Below are 20772 nucleotides of genomic sequence, written 5' to 3' on the forward strand. Positions count from 1 at the left end.
CACCAGGACCTTGGAGCCCTGGGGACACTTGCTCGCCTGTGAAGCCAAAGCCACCCTTCAAACTTCCCTGGAGATGGCTGCTCCAACCCAGCCTCTCGCCCTCTCGGGAACACCATCCCTGGACCCTGGGGAGAGGCAACACATGCTGCAACGTGTTTCCTGCCATGGATGCACCTTCAAGATGGGCCTCTGCCTGAAAGGGGCCGTCCGGAAGACCCCTCTGTCCACCAGCCATGTCTCCAGCCACTCACAGGTGGCCCCAGGTACAAAGGGGTCTGGTCCGACTGTGGACTGAACAGGTTCCCTGCTCTGATGGGGCTGCAGGACCACTGGGAGGCGGGAGGATTCAACAGGACCACTGGGAGGCGGGAGGATTCAACAGGACCACTGGGAGGCAGGAGGATTCAACAGGACCACTGGGAGGCGGGAGGATTCAAGTCTCTTCTGCTATTTACAACCCAGCAGGCGAGTTGAATTGCCCCAAGGGGAAGAAGAGCAAATAGGCCATCTGGGGACCTCGCAGCTTGCATGGGGGCAGCAACTGGGAGGGAGAGCCGCCATGGGTGAGGGAGGGCTGAGTAGGGTGGGGGGAAGTCGGAGGCCTGGAAACTTCTCTTCCTCCTGTCCTCTGGGAAGCTGTCCGTGAGGAGGAAACTAGACATGGCAGACGGCATCGCCCAGGCCCTGCTGACGGCCAGACGCGGTGTGCGTGTGCACGTATCTTTCTAAACAGAGCAGCAGTGAACAGACAGCAGAGAAGAGCCCTGGCCTTGGCCTCCCGGGAGCAGGACCCCGCTTCCCATGGACCTCCCACCCGGCCACACCCAGCAGCCCCTGCCCACCTGCAGGAGGACCTCGCCCGGGGACAGGTTCCTGCTTCATTCACATGAGGAATGAGGCATTGTGTGCAAGACGCCATGAAAATGTCCCCGTGTTTTCAGTCATTTCTTAGAAGGTGTTATGTTTTGGAGCATTTCATTCGCAGAATTCTTCAAAATTAAACTGTCAGATATTTACTAAAAACAAAACAAAACATTAACTTCTATGGAAACAAACATGCCCACTCTGCTCGGCGGTGAGAGCGGCGCCCTGTCCCAGATTCCCGGGAATGGGCAGCGTGGACCCACGTCAGCTGGAGGGGACACGCGGGGCCCCGGTCTGTGAGGGCTGGACCGCAGGGCACGCACCCAGCCATAGGACTCAGGGACAAACCGCTGCAGCGGAAGATGAGGTCCTCTGTGGGCGGGGCTTCAGGGAGCAAATGTGTCCGGAGCTCGCTGTGTGGCGGCGATGATGCTTGTGGGCACTCATCCGTCTCAAAGTAAGTGTCCCGGCAGCGACGCAGAAGAGAAATGACGGGAGCAGACATCTCCACTGTCGGTGCAGAAATGAAAAGACACAATCCATTGGCTCTGAGAGACGCACCCATTTCCAGCCAAGACCCGTGAACTCAACAGCAGTGCCCCTCGAGGGACTATGCACCTCTGGGGCTCTGAGACCCCCTTCCAAGGGGTCCACATGGTCAAAGCCGTTTCCATCATAGCGCTAGAAGTCACTTCTCTTTTTGCCCTCGTGGTGTGAAGGTGGTGATGGGGAAGCCACAGAGCCTCAGCTCGGGTGCCGGCAGTCGCCCCAGACAGTGCAGATAACCCCTGGATTCATCACCATTTAAAAACTACACGTTTTACTTAAGGATGTCCTTGATAAGAAGTAACATTTTAAAATTTTATTAAGTCTTGACCCTCTTTTCCACTTTTTCACTGCCTGTGTGACAGAAGGGGGCTGCACACGGAAGACGATGGGACCCTGGAGGAAAATGCCTGCTTCACGGGACAGTGAGCGGTTCTCACCGACGTGGTCCTCACACAACCGTGGTTCTCACGCAACCGTGGTTACTCCGACCTGCATGTTTGGCAGATATTTTCTCAAAAATGAACGAAGTGAGCCTGTTACTTAAGGAAAACAACTGACAGTACTTGACATCAATGATCAGATTCAAGCTTTTTCAAGTGAAAATTCGAATTCTGGAAAACATATGTCTGCACCATGAGCTTGACAGCCCCTCCGCACTTCTCGGATGAATTGATGGTGATATTAATGAATGTGATTTCTTAAATGTTGTATCAGGAAATGTATCAACATCCAGGAAATCTGCATAACTCAGTGAAGAAATAGTTTCCAAGTGACCCATTGTGACATTAATGTAAATCTGTACGCAGACAGTAAATCATGCCCGGGTGATAGATCCACTCTAAGTGTAAGATGGGCCAATGAATTTTAATATAACTGAGCACACAGTGTTCATTTTATTAAGTACTGATAAGGTTTCGGATTCCGCAGTCCAAGTAGCTTTAAGAAACTACCGCTTGTCAAGTTCGGGTGTATTATCAAAGCAGAATGCACACAATTGTCTGGAAAAGCCACCAGACGCTCCCCGTCTGCCACTGACATGTCTGTGTGAGGCCGGATTCCCTTCATTCAGTTCAACCAAAATGATATCTCCAAACAGATGGGGTTTGGAAGCAGATAGAGCAACAGTTGTCTTTTCCTTTAGACCAGACGTGAAAAAGAATTGTAAGAGGTAAAACAATGCCTTTCTTCCCACTAAATTATTATTTTGTTGGGGAAATATGCTATTTTATTCATAAAAATATATTCACATATAATGGGGTTATTATTATTGCTACATGAATTAATAGGTATTCTATTAAAATTCTCAGTGTTACTCTGTAGTAAGGTGAATATCCACAGATATAACCGCACACCAAGAAGTCTTTGGGGACCTGGACAATTTTGAGTCACGAAGCCCACGGGTATGAGAACGGCTGCTCGGCCTGGGCGCCTCCCCCAGGGCCCGTGGCTCCCCCGGAAGAAAGAGTGACGTGGCGGTCTTGTCCCAGGAGACACGTGAGCTGGGGAGCACTTCATCAGTTCTGTCTGTTCATTCATCCATTCGTGCATTCACCTACCTTTACTGAGAATGCTGTGGGTTGGGCCAGGGCGTGGTGGGCAGTGGTCCTTTGACCTGTGGGTGGACATTGTCATGATGCCTGGCTCAAGGAGCAGAGCAGGGTGGGGGCTGGTCAGCTCCATGCACCTCCTTCCCAGGCTTGAGGCCCCCAAAGTCGCCCACACCTTAATGACACAGATTCACGTGATGGATACCATCTTGCTGCAAGAAGGTTTTGGAAACAGTACTCTTCAATTAATTTTCAATTAAATTTTGTTTGAAATGCTCTTTGGCCTGGAAACTGTTGAGTAGATGCAGATCACAGAATCAGTGTCGACGGCTCTGTCCGTCTCCCTGGAGGAGCAAGCAGTACAGTCCCCACCCCCATGCCTCCCCCCCACCACCCTGGGAGTCAGAGACGAAGGAAGCACTGTCTTCAAGAGGCATTGTCAGCTCCGCTGCTTCTCACTGCCCTAAACACACCTGCCACAGGCACACACACCCCACGAACGTACCCCAGGCACTCCCACGGGCATACGCTCCCCACCCTCCCGTGCACGTAGCTCCCACACCCCCATACACATGCACACACCTCCCTACACCCGCAGGGAACAAAACTATCTAATTTTTTTTTACAAAACTAAAATTTCAGACGTTATTGACCAATAAAGCAGCGACTCCCCCATTAAGTCAGTGAAGAGAAAGAGGAGAAGGAAGGCACAGCGGGGCTGGCGGGGTCACCTCTGCTCCATCCAGAGGAGCCCAACCCCTCCCTGCCCGTCCATCTGCCCTGGGATGGAGAAGACCTTCCACTCTGAAGCCAACAGCTTTCAAAAATCGCCCTTTTTGTGCATTTGTGCCTGGGAGGACCTCTTCCCAAAGGGAGCCGTGCTGATTAGCTGCACTCTGAGTGTGTCCACTGAGGGAAAATATTTGCTCTAATGGGGTCACTTGTCAACAAGGCCAGGCTTGGCACTGAAGACCCCACTTTCCTCCTTATCGTCTGGTCCCATTCCCCACGGGTGAGGCAGTTCTGTGACACCAGCCTTGTTCCTGCACACTGTCCCTCCATCTGCCAGGCAGCAGGGATGGTCACCGGATCCCCACACCTCCTCCAGGGAGCCCTCGCCCCTTGTACGTCCAGGCTTCAGTGCTGCGTGGCCAGCCCGGAGCCAGGCCCTCACCTGCTCTTTCCAGAGCTGTACCCAGGGCTGGGGGTGGAGTGATCCTGCCCCCACCCCCCCCAGTCTCTGCTGGGCTCTCCCTGAAGGGGATGGTGCTCGGGATCATGGAGCAGGCCCTACTCCACTGCCTGGCCTCCACCACCTCCTGCTGTGCTGCCAGCCTGATCAGCCACTCCTGGCGGCCCACAGCTTCTCGGCTCAAGGGGGAGGTGGGCTTCCTCTGTCCCTGTCCTGCCGGGCCCAGCTTTCTCCTCCTCCCTCTGGCCTGAGACTGAGCCCTTCATTCCCAGCCGGTGTGGCCACGGTGCAGCTCATGGACTGAGTGCCCTTCGGTTGCCCAGCATCTCCAGTCCTGGGTCCTGCGGGACCCTGAGTCCTCCCCCGGCGGGTCCCCACACCCATGTTCCTGCCTGGTTGCACCAGCCTCTCAGGCTGAGACTTCTGATCTGCAGGACCGGCAGCGCTTCTGGGTCCCAGGAGGGAGACAGAGCACATCAGAGCCCCCGTCTCTGCAAGACTCACAGCCTTGTCTGATGCCGAGCTCTCCGGGGGGCGTGTGCCCCCGTGGACCCAGTTTACCACCTTGGGACTCGAGATATTACACCTGCAGTCACAGGGTGGAAATGGCTCAGACTTTGCCCTCCAGGGCCCTCAGGGTGGGACAGAGGTGCCACTTACCAAGAGCTCTGGGCAATTAAGCACGAAATATTCATTCAATTATTTGCCTAACAAATTAACTTAGTTCATCATGAAAAATGGAATTAATTTTATTTATCGGGTCCATGAACGTCAAAGCAAGCCAACTTTAAAAATGCATATAATATGTACAGCAACTATTTCTAGCACAATAAAGGCAATTATTTTTAAAAATAAAATCTAGTACTGGTAAGAGCATATCTATAGCAACTGTTGGGTAGTTATTCTTGTCTATTTTTGAGCAATGAAAAGTCAGTACTATGCAAATGGCTCTTAGTGCATTTTTATAATAAAACGTAGAGTACTTGCAAGCATTAACAAGCCCCCACTGTGTGCTTCTTGGATGGCAGATCCTTGCTTCTTCACCTTGGCATCGGCGAGAGGAAGGCTCTCGGACACCGGGCACTCACGGTCCTAGGAGGCAGGTGGAGATGCTGGGGCAGGACCTCACGCCATAGGCATTACTCCTCTTGTTCCACCCCCCCTCCCCCCTCATGGCTGATCACTGAATGTGGCCATCGTGCATCCCCCTCCTTGCACGTGGCCACTCTCGGGGCCAGCCCACTCATCTTTCTTGCCCAGAGTTCTGTCTCCCGTCCCCAAGTCCGCACCAGAACACCTGGCCATGCCTTTGTCTGCTAACACCCGGCCTCCTCCCTCCTTCCCCAGTGGTGGTACCCAAATCCTTTGAGAACTGGCCCTGGTCCTCATCTGCATTGCCCACCCCCTGTGGGCACGGCTGCTCTCTCCCGAGGGCCCCTGCTCACCGTGTCTTTCCAGGGAAGGCTCTCTCTTTGGAAGTGTTCTGTGCTCCCCATGCCAGGCTGGCAAGCTCATCCTCCTCTTGCACACCTCACTCCAACTTGGCCTCCATCGTGCAGGTCATTTCCTCACCTTCCCCGAGGACTGCAGGTGCCCACTCCCATTGCCCTGTTCCTCTAACCCGGGGGCCCTACAAGTCCTTGTCATTGTGTCTCCTACAGAGCCACTCTTGCTGCAAAGATTTGGTTGACTTTGTAAATTACACAGTAATAGACTGAATAGAGTTCTCAAAACTGTGCACGGCACACGCTTCTTCTTTCTTAAGAATCACTGTTTTGAGACTTCTCCGGCGGTCCAGGGGTTAAGACTCCTCACTCCCAATGCAGGGGGCACAGGTTCGAAACTTGGTCAGGGAACTACGATTCCACATGCTGCACGGTGCCCTCCACAAAAAAAATTTAAAAATAAATTAAAAAAAAAAGAAAATTTGTTTATAAAAAGAAGAATTGCTGTTTTAATGCACAAGTTGCAACAGGATTATAATCTTTTAGATGAAAGTTCTGTGCTCAGTACTTTCTATACATCAGTTCAAATCCTAAGGAGAGCTCTTTTTGCTTGGTACTGCTAATTTCATCTGCATTTTACAGGTGGGGAAGCTGAGGTCCAAGGATAAAAATGAGTTTGCCTAAAGCTACACAGGTAATGAGTGGTGGGTCCAGGACTTTACCCTGAGTCTTTCTGACACCGAAGCCTGCGATTTTAACCACTGTGTGTATCTGAAATATGTCTGCACATCTGTGCCCCCCATTAGACCACTAGGTCCCCTGAGGAACGGACTGTGCCTAATTTGTCTGGGTAACGCGGAGCTGTCACAGCCACTCACATCCCAGATACTCAGTGAAACTCACATGGTGCAGACCTGGTTAGCGTCTCAGCCCATGTCAGAGGGTACATCTGCCAATCCAGACCAGACCAGCTCCGCCTGCATCCCCGGCGAGCAGGAAGACACGGCACGAGCCTGTAGCTCTGAGCCAGGCGTCCCCGGGGCCTCATGGTGTGGCCAGGCTCTGCCTCCAACAACTGTCTTGCAGTCCAGTTTTGTGGGACATGGAGACATAGGAATTGGGTCCCCATGTCCCGCAAAGCCCCTCTTCTTGGGACTGCAAGCAGTCTCTTCTTTTTTTTTTTTTACTTTTTAAAACGTCAAGCTTTATTAATGTATAATTTACATATGATAAAGTACAATTGGATTAGTTTTGACAAATGCATATAGTCTTGGAGCCATCATCACAACGTAGATAAAATATTTTCATCACTCCAAAGATTTCCATCAGACCCCTTTGCAGTCAATATCCTTGTCTAACCCCAGGCACACAGAAGGTAGTGAATAGTTACATACCGGATACAGTGAGTTCTACCATCACTGCAAGTACAACAGAAATCTGTCATTTAATCTACCAAACACAAAATACACCAGAAAAAAGGACTACAATAAAGGAATTCTCAATATGCAGCATGCCAGCTTGTGAGCTTGTAGCACAATTACTGCTGGGCCTTTTTCACTTTCTTGGTTGACTCCAACATCCATGGAATTTAAGCCACCTTCATCCTTTGAGGGAATAAGTCCCCACAAAAGGCTACTTATGCTAGAGAAATTATTTTTGCATAAACATACTCCTTGGGACTTATCAGATCTACTAAAACTTCCAAGACTCCTGTACAAGGCTCCCTAGGCTAATGAAACACTGCCCTATAACAATGCTAGTCTTATAAAGCTGACAGAACTTTGGGTACATTAAGCTTCTGTAAAGTGTTAGTTTCTGCTAGCAAAAATGACAAAATATTATATATTTGTTCTACTCTCCCCTTTTCATTTCTTGAGCTCAAGTCATGATACCAAAATAAGTTTGGCAAATGAATCCCCCAAAATACTTTGTCACCTGCTGTATTTGGAATACTTTTTATCACTGTATCTAATGTCATATCAACCTCCTATAGACTGCAAAAATAAGCTCATTTACATGAGCTGCTTGAATTGTGAATTTTCTAGGACACTTGCAACCATCGGGGTCCAAATGAAGGCACTGTCCTGTGATGCTTGAAACTCAAATGACTTTTATTTAAATTGAAAACAATACTTAAAACTGCATTTAGAGTCAAAACTCTTTTGTTTATAAAAATTATAAGGAGTATTCCTAGGTGAGGCAAAGTATTACTAGGTTAACAAGACCAGATTTGACTTTGGACTTTACTCTTTGAACAAATTGTAGAGAATGGAGAAAAAAAAAGTTATTTACAGAAAACAATATCTACATATGTACTCAGAGGTACAAGGACAAAAGAGACTTAAGTATATGCTGGCATCTCAGAAGCAGTTCTCAAAGAGCTTAGTTCTATTTCCTTGAATTTGAATTTTAAGAATGTCTAAGATCCTTCTTCATCCTCGATCTTGGGAGCCAAATAGTACTTTAAATGTCCCATATCAGCAATTTTATACTCTACGACAAGGGGTACATCTGCAGACATACTGAGTGTTACTGTAGGAGAGAGTGGAGTGGCTTCTGTAAAGAAGTTCAGGTACCTCAGTGCAAAAGTTAGCTGAACTGGTTCATTCATCTCTATGGTAACAGCTTCCACTTCTTTATCAACATTACTCGTTTGTGACAACTTAGTGTTTCCATTTCCAAGTTCTCCACTTGCAGAAAATTTCACTCCATCTTTTGCACAGGAAATTACAACAGCATCTCCAATATGACTGAGATCTCGGCATATACGTGCAAATTCACCAGAAGGCATTTTTACTACACAGCTGTACTCTTGTTCTGGAATTCCAAGCTGTTCAACATCTAAATCCATTAACTTCATTTCATAGTCTGAAACCTTTTCTTGATTTGGAGCTTCAAATACTAGTGCCAAGGTGTCCGCGTTATCTTCAGCCCTTAGTGTAATGATGTCTTCATTGCCAGCACATTTCAGTATTTTGGACATGCTGGTGAGGTTCATGCCCATGGCCAAGTTGCGGTTGCAGCAGTACGTGCCGAAGCCCTCGGAGCGCAGGGTGAGCTGCACCAAGGAGACATGGGACGAGTCCATGCTCTGCAGGTTCACGCCGCTAGAGCTGATGTCGCAGCAGGCCTCGTTGATGAGGTCCTTAAGCGCCTCAAGCACCTTCTTCAGGATGGAGCCCTGGACCAGGCGCGCCTCGAACATGGTGGTGGAGTCGCAAGGACACGGCTACTGGCGGAAGGAAGGAGGAAGGTGTAGCCGGCTTAGGCTTCAGAAGATGAGAGCGAGCGGGGGAACTAACCCACGAATGCTTGAGACGGAGGAAGCCCACAACCAGCCCGCCGCACCTGCAGCAGTTTAATCAAGCAGTCTCTTCTTACCCCGAGCCTGGAGACCTCCTCAGAGATGAATTCCTTTGAACCCTTTACAGAAGTCAATTCCTTATCTATTAGCACTTACCTCGTAATAGGGTTTGGGGTTGGGGGAGAGGGATTAGAAACAATAATTAATAAGAATAAGCAATAATAATAATACTAACTAATTTAGATTCCCAACTGCTCATTCTTTTTAATAGTAATGCTTATTCTCCTTATCAGTTCTTAAATTTATCAGTATCTATCTCTTTTCTGGACTCTCCTACACCAACCCCCCACCCCTATAGCATGTGGGTATCATCTAGAATTTTGACTATAGTTTATTACAGATATACTTTTTTGTTTGTTTTGTCTTAGTCCTTGCTTTAGTAAGTGATTTGGTCACTGATGTCCAATATTCTAGAGTTCACTTCTTTTCTTGTTATAGGGCTCTTTTAAAATGTCTCCAAAAGAATCTTTGTGTAATAAAATTTCTGAGGACTTCCTTAGGCATCTGAAAATATCCTTATTTTGCCAGTGTGTAAATGATAGCTTAGCTGGGTATAAGATTATGAGCTTAAAGATTGTGGCTCTTTGATATGGAAACTATCACTCTACCATCTTCCTGCATCCAGTTTTGTCATTGATAAATATGGTGTCAATCTGATTGGTGTTCCTTTAAAAATTACTGTTTATTTTCTCATTGGAAGTTTTATAATTTCATCTCCTTAATGTTCATAAATTTCGCTATAGTGTGTTGAGATGTGGCTGGCTCTCTCCCCTGCTTATTGAGATTGTACATATTCCTGAAATCTGGGAAATTCTTGGTCAATAATTTTTCAAATATTGTCTCCCTCATCCTTATTGTTTTCTCCCTTCTGGGACCCTAACGTCTGAAAAGACAGTTCTTCAGTCTTCTGTATTGCTTGACTTTCTACTATGAAAAATCCTTTTCATATCTTCATTGTTTCTTTTAGAGAATTCCTAAGACTGGTCTTTTTATTTACTAATCTCAAGCTAAATTCATTTTCACATTTAACTCAGCTACTGATATTTTTAAAATAAATAAGTAAATAAAAAACTACCTCCTTGGTTTTCTTCTGTATAACTTCTTGTTCTTTCATCTTCCCAATAATCCCTCCCCACCCGCCTTCTTATTTCTTAGAAGGGATTGAACAGCCTTTTTAAAACTTCTTGTTCTGCTTTAATGGAATAAATGGAATTCTTGTTCCATTGATTCTGCTTCATCTAGTATGAATTTCTTTCTCATTCTGTTGTCTTTCTCTTTATAGCAGTTGTATTCCTAAGAAGTCTCATTACTTTTGCTGAGAGATTACACTTTCCTGAGATCTTCTCTATCTTTGCTGGAAATGGGTACCTGAGGGGAGAGGATAAAGCTCATGTAAGAACTTGGTCCACTTCTGAAGATTTTGTGGGGTGGAAGGAGGGTGCATCTCATGGTGAAGAGCATCTAGTGTTACACATCATGTCTCCTCCTTGGCACTGGTCTTATTCAAGAACTGCCTCCCTGCTGTGATTACCTAACACCTGAGCAGAGAGAAAGGAATGCTGGGTGGCTGGAAAGTCTGGAAGGACCTGTTTTGAATGGTTCCTCATCCCAGCGAGAGTGTAGCAGAGTCCTTGATTTACCCCACCACCCCCGCTAGCCCTGGGAAGACTTCTCTTCTCACACAGACTGAATGGGGCTCCACAAAGCTTCCGGAATCCATGGATTGAAGTCTGACATCAGTCTTGGAAAATCTCAGCCATGAGCTCTTCAAATACAACTTCTGCTTCACCCTCCCCTCCACCTCTCTCCTTCTGAGACTCCAAATATAAGTAGGTTGATCCAGTTGACTTGAATTCAGGTCTGTTTTTTCTAGTCTTTTCTTTCAGTCCACTAATCTTGTCTTCTGCTGTACCCTGTCTGCTCTCAAATTTACTCAACGAGTTTAATTTTAGGTACTGTATTTTCACTTACAATGTCTAGATGATCTTTTTTAATAGATTTTAATCCTTTTTTGAAATTCTCCATCTTTTCAGCCACTTAGTGCATCTCTCCCAGGTTGTGGTTGACATATTTGTACTTGTTAATGTTAAATCTTTGTGTGTTAACCCCAGTGTCTGGATTACCTATTTATCTACTTTTATTGACTGCCTTTTAGCAATCATTACTTGTATTTTCATACTTCATATTCATGTAAGTTTTGATTGTAGGCCAGACATTGTGCATACAAAAACAATAGAGACTAAAGTTGATATGACTGTTCCTCTGAGGATTCCCCTTCCCCGCCCCCAGATAGACATCATCACCTCAACCTAATTAGAAATTGAGCTGGTTCAAGACTGGGTTGCAGCATTAGAATTAATCCGCATTTGTGTTTTCCAAGTCTGAAGGCTGATGCCTGTGTTAGTCTAGGTTCTCCAGAGAAACAGAACAAATAGGATAGAAAAGGAGATTTATTGTGAGGAATTGACTCATAGGTGATGTCCCAGCTCAAGCAACGAGGCAGAAAGAAAAGGGACAGATTTCCTCCTCTGCCTTTTTGTTCTATTTAAGCCTTCACAGTATTGGAGAGGGTCTTCCCATGGGGGAGGGCCATCTACTTTACTGAGTCCACCAAGTCTAATGCCAGTCTCATCCAGAAACACCCTGGCAGACACACCCAGAAAGAATGCTTAATCAGATATCTGGGCATCTTCAGATCCAGTCAAGCTGACCCATAAAATTAACTATCACAAAGTCTGACAGGGGGTGTCCCTAGAAAATGAGGTATTTGGAGATCTCACTGCCTTTGCAACCCAGCTGCTCCATCTCCTGCACCCCAATACTCAGCAAGGAATCTGCGGGAGAAAACAGCTACATCTCTTGATCTCCTCTAGATTCTAATCTCTCACGCCATCCCACATGATTTTCAAAATATTCATGGACTTATCTTTTCCCCAGGACAGTCCCTTTGCCTAGGCAAGCCCCAACACTAGCCTCTACCCAGACTCAGAAAATGCCTGCAGGAAAGTAAATGGTTGGTGATTGCAGGAATGGCTCTGCCTGCTCTTGAATTTTTAAAAATTGAAATATAACAATATTATGTTAATTTCATGTGTACCACACAGTGATTTGATATTTGCATACATTATGAAATGATCACTGTAGTAAGCCTGGTAACCATCTGTCCCCATACAAAGTTATTACAATACTATTGATAATATTCCTTTTTCTGTATATTACATCCTCACGATTTATGTATTTTATAACCGAAATTTTGTACCTCTAAATCCCCTTCACCTATTTCACCCAATCTCCCACCCTCCTCCCCTCTGGCAACCACCCATTTGTTCTATCAATGAATCTGTTTTTGTTTTGTTTAGTTTGTTTTGTTTTTTAGATTATACATATAAGTAAAATCATACTTGTCATATTTGTATTTCTCTGTCTGATTTAGTTCACTTAGCATGATACCCTCTAGATCCTTCCATGTTGTTGCAAATGGCAAGATTTCATTCTTTTTTATGGCTGAGTAATATTCTATTATATATAAATACCACATCTTCTCTATCCATTTGTGTCTGTGGATGGACATTTAGTTTGCTTCCATATTTTGGCTATTGTAAATAATGCTTCAGTGAGCATTGGAGTGCATATATCTTTTCAAACTAGTGTTTTTGTTTTCTTTGGAAAAATACCCAGAAGTGAAATTGCTGGATCATATGATAGTTCTATTTTTAATTTTTTGAGGATCCTCCATACTGTTTGCCACAGTGGCTGCACCAATCTACATTCCCAGCAACAGTGCAGAGGGTTCCCTTTTCCCCAAATCCTTGCCAACACTTATTATTTGCTGTCTTTTTGATGATAGCCATTCTTACAGATGTGAAATAGTGTCTCCCTATGGTTTTGATTTGCATTTCCCTGGTGACTAGTGATGTTGAGTATCTTCTCATGTGTCTGTTGTCCATCTGTATGTTTTCCTGGGAAAAAATGTCTATTCAGGTCCTCTGCCCATTTTTAATTGGTTGTTTTTTTTGATGTTGAGTTGTATGAGTTGGGTTTTGTTTTTTTTGGTATATTTTGGATATTAACCCCTTACTACAAATATTGTTTGAAAATATTTTCTCCCATTCAGTAGGCTGCCTTCTCATTTTGTTGATGGTTTCCTTTGCTGTGAAACAGCTTTTTAGTTTGAGGTAATCCCATTTGTTTATTTTTGCTTTCATTTCCCAGCCTGAAGAGACAGATCCAAAAAGAATATTGCTAAGACTGATGTCAAAGAGTATATTGCCTAAGTTTTCTTCTAGGAGTTTTATGGTTTCAGGTCCAACATGTAAGTATTTAATCCACTTTGAGTTTATTTTTGTATATGGTGTGAGAATAGTCATGTTTGAGTCTTTTGCATGTAGCTGTCCAGTTTTCCCAGTATCATTTATTGAAGAGACTGTCTTTTCCCCATTGTATATTCTTGCCTCTTTGGTCATAGATTAATTAACCATATACGCCTTGGTTTATTTTGGGGCTCTCTACTGTGTTCCACTGATCTATGTGTCTGTTTCTGTGCTGGTACTATGCTGTTCTGATTACTACAGATTTGCAGTATAGTTTGAAATCAGGGAACATGATACCTCCAGCTTTGTTCTTCTTTAGAGGCTTTGGCTATTTGGGGTCTTTTGTGTTTCCATACAAATTTTAGAATTATTTGTTCTATTTCTGTGAAAAATGCCACTGGTGTTTTGTTAGATATTGCATTGAATATGTAGATTGCCTTGGGTAGTATGGTCATTTTAACAATATTAATTCTTCCAATTCATGAATACTGTGTATCTTTCCATTTCTTTGTGTCATCTTCAATTTCTTTCCTGAATGTCTTATAATTTTCAGAGTAGAAGTCTTTTATCTCCTTGGTTAGATTTATTACTAAGTATTTTATTCTTTTTTGATTTGCAATTGTAAATAGGATTTTTTGTTAATTTCTCTTTCTGATAGTTTGTTATTGGTGTAAAAATACACAACAGATTTCTTTATATTAATTTTGTATCCTGAAACTTTATTGAATTCATTTATTAGTTCTAATAGATTTTTGGTGGCATCTTTAGGATTTTCTATATATAACTTTACGTCATCTGCAAACAGTGATAGGGTTTTTTTTTCCTTTCCAATTTGACCTTTTATTTCTTTTTCTTGTCTGATTGCTGTGGCTAAGACTTCCAATACTGTGTTGAATAAAAGTGGAGAGAGTGGGCATCATTGTCTTCTTCCTGATATTAGAGGGAATGCTTTCAGCTTTTCGTTGCTGAGTATGATGTTAGCTGTGAGCTTATCATATATGGCCTTTATTATGTTGAGGTACACTCCCTCTATACCCACTTTGTTGAAAGGTTTTATCATAAACGTATGTTGCATTTTGTCAAAAGATTTTTCTGCATCTGTTGAGATGATCATATGATTTTCATTCTTCGATTTGTTAATATGGTATATCACATTGATTGATTTGTGGATATTGAATCACCCTACATCCCTGGTATACATCCCACTTGATCATAGTGTATGATCCTTTTAATGCACTGTTGTATTAAGTTTGCTAATATTTTGTTGAGGATTTTTGCATCCGTGTTCATCAGTGATATTGGCCTGTAATTTCATTTTTTGTGTGGTATCTCTGTCTGGTTTTGGTATCAGAGTGATACTGGTCTCAGAGAATAAATTTAGAAGCATTCTTTTCTTTCCAATTTTTAGGAAATAGTTTGACAAGAATAGATATTAACTCTTCTTTAAATGTTTGCTAGAATTCACTTGTGAGGCTGTCTGATCCTAGACTTTTGTTTGTTGGGACTTTATTACTTATTCAATTTCATTACTGGTAATTGGTCTGTTCATATTTTCTATTTTTTCCTGATTCAGTCTTGAGATGGATTACAATATGTAATTGTTCGTAGTAATCTCATAACCCTTTGTATTTCTGTGGTGTGGGTTGTAACTTCTCTTTCATTTCTGATTCTTGTTGGATTGATCTTTTTATTATTATGTAGTGTCCTTCTTTTTCTCTTGTTACAGTCTTTGTTTTAAAGCCTATTTTGTCTGTTATAAGTATTTCTACCCAGTTTCTTTTTGTTTCCATTTGCTTAGAATACCTTTTCCCATCCCCTCACTTTCAGTCTGTGTGTGTCTTTAGATCTGAAATTAATCTCTTGTAGGCAGCATATTTATGGGCTTTGTTTCTTGTTTTTTTTTTTAATACATTCAGCCACTCTATGTCTTTTTTTTTTTTTTTAAACTGCTAACCCTATTACAGGCTGTCCAGCTCTTTTTTAGAAATTCACGTTCTTTTATTTATTTATTTATTTATTTATGACTGTGTTGAGTCTTCGTTTCTGTGCGAGGGCTTTCTCTAGTTGCGGCAAGTGGGGACCACTCTTCATCGCGGTGCGCGGGCCTCTCACCATCGCGGCCTCTCTTGTTGCAGAGCACAGGCTCCAGACGCGCAGGCTCAGTAATTGTGGCTCACGGGCCCAGTTGCTCCGTGGCATGTGGGATCTTCCCAGACCAGGGCTCGAACCCGTGTCCCCTGCATTGGCAGGCAGATTCTCAACCACTGCGCCACCAGGGAAGCCCCTCTATGTCTTTTGATTGGAGCATTTAGTCAATTTACATTTAAAGTAATTATTGATAGGTATGTGCTTATGGTCATTTGTTTTTGGGTTGTTTTGTAGTAAATTTTTTACTCTTTGCTTCTTCTTTTCCTCTCTTCCCTTGCGATTTGATGACTATCTTTAGTTTTGTTTGGATTCCTTTCTCTTTGATTTGTGTGTATCTATTATAGTTTTTTTAATTATAGTTTTTTGGTTTGTGGTTACCATAAGGTTCATATATAACAACATATGATTATTATATATGATTATCTTAAATTGGTAAGTTTGAATGCATTCTAACTTTGCATTTTTACTCCCCTCTCACATTTTATGTTTTTGACATCATATTTTATATCGTTTTATTTTGTGTATTCCTTAACCACTTATTGTGGATATAGATAATTTTACTACTTTTGTCTTTTAACATTCCTACTAGCTTTTGCTTGTATGTAAAACTCTTTATTTCACTTTCAAATCTGGATGAAAATCTTGCCAAGTAGAATATTCTTGGTTGTAGATTTTTTCCTTTCATCACTTTAAATATATCATGTTACTCCCTTCTGGCCTACAGTTTCTACTGAAAAGTTAACTGATGATCTTATGGGGGTTCCCTTGTATTTAACTAGTTGCTTTTCTCTTGCTGCTTTTAAGGTTGTCTATCTTTAATTTTTGCCATTTTAATTACAATGTGTCTTGGTATGGATCTCTTTGAGTTTATGTTCTATAGGACTCGCTATGCTTCCTGGAAGTGGATGTCTGTTTCCTTCCCCAGGTTAGAAGATTTCTGTTATTATTTCTTTAAATAAGTTCTCTCTCCCTTTTTCTCTCTATTCTCCTTTTGGGACCTCTATCATGAAAATATTAGTGTGTTTGATACTGTCTCAGAAGTCTCTAGCCTAAATTTTTAAATACTTTTTTCTGTTCAGCTGGGGTGATTTCCCCTACTCTCTCTTCCAATTTGCTGATCCATTCCTTTGTATCATCTAACCTACTGTTGATTCCTTCTGGTGTATTTTTCATTTCAGTTATTGTATTCTTCAGCTCAGTTTTGTTCTTCTTTATATTTTCTAACTCTTTGTTGAAATTCTCACTGTGTTCATCCATTCTTCTTCTGAGTTCCTTGAGTATCTTTACGGTCATTACCTTGAACTTTTTATTGAGTAGATTGCTTTATCTCTACTCCATTTAGTTCTTTCTCTGAGGTTTCGTCTTGTTCCCTCATTTGAAACAGATTCCTCTGTCTCTTCATTTGGTCTAATTTTCCGTGTTTATTTCTATGTATTAGGTAGGTGGGTTATGCCTCTCCACCTTGGAGAAGTGGTTTTATGTTAGAGGTGTCCTATTGGGCTGAGCAACATGCTCCCTCTGGCCACAAGAGCTATGTGCCCTAGCAGTGCCTTCTATATTGGCTGCATGGGCCCTTCTGTTGTGGTGGGGCCGACTGCTGTGGGCATGTTGGTAGGTGGGCTGACCCCTGGCCCCGCCTTGTGTAGTGGCTGTGGGCCCACTGGTAGGCAGGTAAGCCCCAGGTGCTAATAGGCTAGAGGGAGGATATCAAAATGGCACTTGCCAGCACCGGTGTCATCACAGTAGAAACAGCTCCCAAAAATGACTGCCACCAGCTTCTTTATCCTCAGGGGGTTCCCAGCTGCCTCCTGCCTCCCCAGGGGGCTCCCCAAGATCAAAAATTGAGTCTGACCCAGGATCCTTTCAAACTACTGCTCTGCACTGGGATTCAGAGTGTGGGAGATTTTGCGTGTGGCTTTTCAGAGCAGAGTTCTTATTTCCTACAGCCTTCTAGCTCTCCTGAAAGTAAACCCCACTGATCTTCAAAGCCAGATGTTCTGGGGGCTTATCCTCCCAGTGCAGGACCCCTACCTGGGGAGCTGATGTGGGGCTCAGACTTTTGCTCCTTGGCAAGAACCTGACTATGGGTCACTGACCTGGAGTTGTGGGTTCTGACTATACTGCATCTCTGCCCCTCCTACGTGTCTTGCTGTGGCTCCTTCTTTATATCTTTAGCTGTGGGAAATCTTTTCTGCTACTCTTCCAGTCTTTCTCATTGAAAATTGCTCTGTTAGTAGTTGTAGTTTTGGTGTGCCCATGGAAGTAGGTGAGCTCAGGGTCTTCCTACTCAACCATCTTGGGGAAGCTCTCCTCAATGAACTTGCCTGCTCTGGAATTTAATTTGTCTGGTCCTTTGTACTCCCATGGCTGTCCAATGTCTTTATAACTATAATTTTCCCTAGCTGCTATGGTGGGAGCAATGGTCTACTGATTCTTAGTATAAACCATGTAGAAGCTGACACCCCTTACAGTGGTTAGGGGCAGAAAATTATTGCCCAGTGCCGGGGGAAGGGACAAGGGCACACAGTGAGAACTCCCCTTCTCATATCCCATCACCAGAATCTACCCTTTTTCTACTCTAGGGCATAATTCCTCCCTCTACTCACTTACCGAGAAGCCCAAGTACCCAGAGGTTCTCGAGGTTTTATTTATTTATTTAATTTTTACAGATTCACCAACTTGCGTCTGCTTTTTGGTGCATCACTGAGATTGATTTTGGGGCAGGAGCCAGTGGTAACCCATGCTAGTGACTCATCATATCATGAACCAGAATTACAGCAAAGACCCAGCTCTGCCCCATATTATCTGTATCCCCCTGAGCAAATCACTTCACCTCTCCTTTCCACAACTGCAAAACAGTGTTGACCTAGATCACACACCGTTCAAATGTGTATAAAAAAATCCTGAAATCTTTAAATGTTATGTCCATGTAAGCAATTATTATTTCTTGCTCTTTGAAAGCAATACTCTTATAGAATCCATCTGTATCACTATTTTGAAAAAGTAGTACGTAGAATTCCTTTATGCCCTTTACCCAAGTTCCTCAATTACAAATATTTTCCCCATTTGGATCTATCATCCTCAATGATAGATAGATAGATAGATAGATAGATAGATAGATAGATAGATAGATAGATATTTTTCTCCTAAACTATTTGGGATAAATTGCAAACACCATGTCTTTCCCCTAAATATTTTTTGTATATTTCCTGAGAATAGAGATATTCTTAACAGGAAATGAAGTAAGAATACAATACTCATAAGTGATCTGGAGTTCATATTCCTATTTGCTAGCTATCCTATATTTCCTTTTGTGGCCATTTTTCTCAGTCCAGTGTCCAGTCCAGGATCACATGTTGGGCTGAATTTCATGCCTTTTTAGGCTCATTCTTTTCTGGAATGGTTCTTCATTCCCTCTATCTTCCCCTGAACTTGACAGTCCTGGAGAGTATGGGGTGGATATTTGCAGGGTGGCCCCAGGGTTGAATCCAGAGGATGTATTTGGGCAGGTCCACCCCGGAGGTGAGGTTGTGGGTGGCACAGCACATCGAGAGGCACTTGGTAAGCTGGGGTCAAGTTTCCACCAGTCATCCCAGCAGTCACTGGAGACTCCAGGCTGAATCAGTGCTAATGGTGATGCTGCAGAGCTGTGGTTCTCGAAGTCCGTCACCACTTCCACTTATTAACTCGCCTTCTACTGCAGGGAAGAGCTTTTCCTTCCCCCTTGTTCATTTATTCCTTTACTTTTGTATCGGTATGATCTCATGGATTCTTGCATTATTCTATGGGTTATAATCTGCTACTGCTGTTGGCCGTCAAGGGACTGTTTGAGTACGTACCTCCTGAGTGATACCCCTGTAGGGTCCCATGGGTCTCGGAGATTGTAGGATGAATGGATGAGCTGGTCAAGGGGCGAGCTCTCGGTTGTTTTGATAAAAACCTAGTGAATCAGAATTAGCCCAGGTGCCTATTCCCTAGAGAGACCTGCTTTTCTAGCATGAATCTCCTAGAGCCCCTGCAGGGACCCCTGCCTCCCGCCAGCCTGGAGAAAGAGCCATGCTAGATTGGACACGTGCTTTCTCACTTCCAAGCCTGCCCACTCTGCCCTCAGCTTGAATTATCCCCCAGACCTGCTGCTAAGGCCCCTTGTTGATCATCTCCAAAACCCCTCGGCAGGAGCGACCCTCTGTGCTGTGGGTAGCCTGGCACTATATCGAGAGCCTTCTACCTGCCCACTCCCGCATTCCTGGGCACTGCAAAGCAGACGAGCTGTTTGGAAAAGCATCTGGCAGCACATAACAAGAATCATAAAATTGTTTGTTCCATTTGACCTCCCGGTGACATTTCTGGGAAGTCGTCCTGAAAGACAATTCCAAAAATGGCAAAAGCCTATGCGTAAAGACGTTTATTGCAGAATTATCCAACTCACAAGGCACACTGGACACCTGTCAGTTGGGAAATGGTAGGCAATTTATGGTACACTGAATGGATTGAATATTATATTTCTTCTCCTATGATTCTAAAGATTATGAAGAAGCAAGAAAAATGTGTGATGCATTAAGTAGGAAAATGCAGAGTACAAAACCTTGCATAACCTTGAGTATCTTTATGGATAATAATAATATCCATATTCTCCATAATAATATGGACAAAAAGGTTTCCTTTCCTGAAGAGCTGATATCGGAACTCCTCCTGGCGGGGGGGAGGTGGCATTGAGTTCTATGTACACACAGGTGGAGGCTCCCAGGCCCTCGTTTAAGGCAGCCCTGACTGTTGTTGAAAGTGTGATGGTCACTGAAACAAGAATGGTCCCCTCTAAACTGGACCAGCGCTGGGCCAGCATGGGGAAAGGACAGGAGTATCTGCTTCCTCACACCCGCACCAGGGGTCCAGGGCCAGCTGATCTTACCTGGGCGTATCTGAGCAGTGCAGGCAAACTATATGCAAGGCCGAGCAAAGAGCAGAGACTGCAAAAGCTGAGGAGAGAGATCCCTACAGGTTTCAGCTGCTAGGGGCCTCCTGGCAGAACCAGAATCGGAGCTGGGACCCGGGTGATGACTAGGACCTGGGGAGGCTAATGAATAGACCTACGGGCGAAGGGCATCTTTCTGTTTTTATTCACAGCTTTATGGGGATACAATTCACACACAATTCGCCCACTTAAAGTACACAATTCAATGACTTTTTGTATATTCCTAGAGTGGTGGGACCGTCACCCCTGTCAATTTTAGACCATTTTTATCACTCCCCAAAGAAACCGTGTCACCCCCACAATATTCCCATCCTTACCACCCTCCGCAGTCTTAGGTAAACACTGATCCACTTTCTGTGTCTAGGGATTTGCCTGTTCTGG

The 20772-nt window shown here is 44.0% G+C and overlaps 1 pseudogene across 1 annotated transcript; it reads right to left on the reverse strand.

Moving 5' to 3' along the window:
• Positions 1 to 4507: 4507 nt before the first annotated feature.
• Positions 4508 to 15180, reverse strand: LOC309662295 (proliferating cell nuclear antigen pseudogene; annotated as a pseudogene). Its single transcript has one exon. The product of its transcript is annotated as a proliferating cell nuclear antigen pseudogene (transcript).
• Between the last annotated feature and the right edge of the window lie 5592 nt (positions 15181 to 20772).

The sequence above is a fragment of the Balaenoptera physalus genome (assembly GCF_965194825.1).
Source record: "Balaenoptera physalus genome assembly, chromosome: 6".
Taxonomy (NCBI): Eukaryota; Metazoa; Chordata; class Mammalia; order Artiodactyla; family Balaenopteridae; genus Balaenoptera; species Balaenoptera physalus.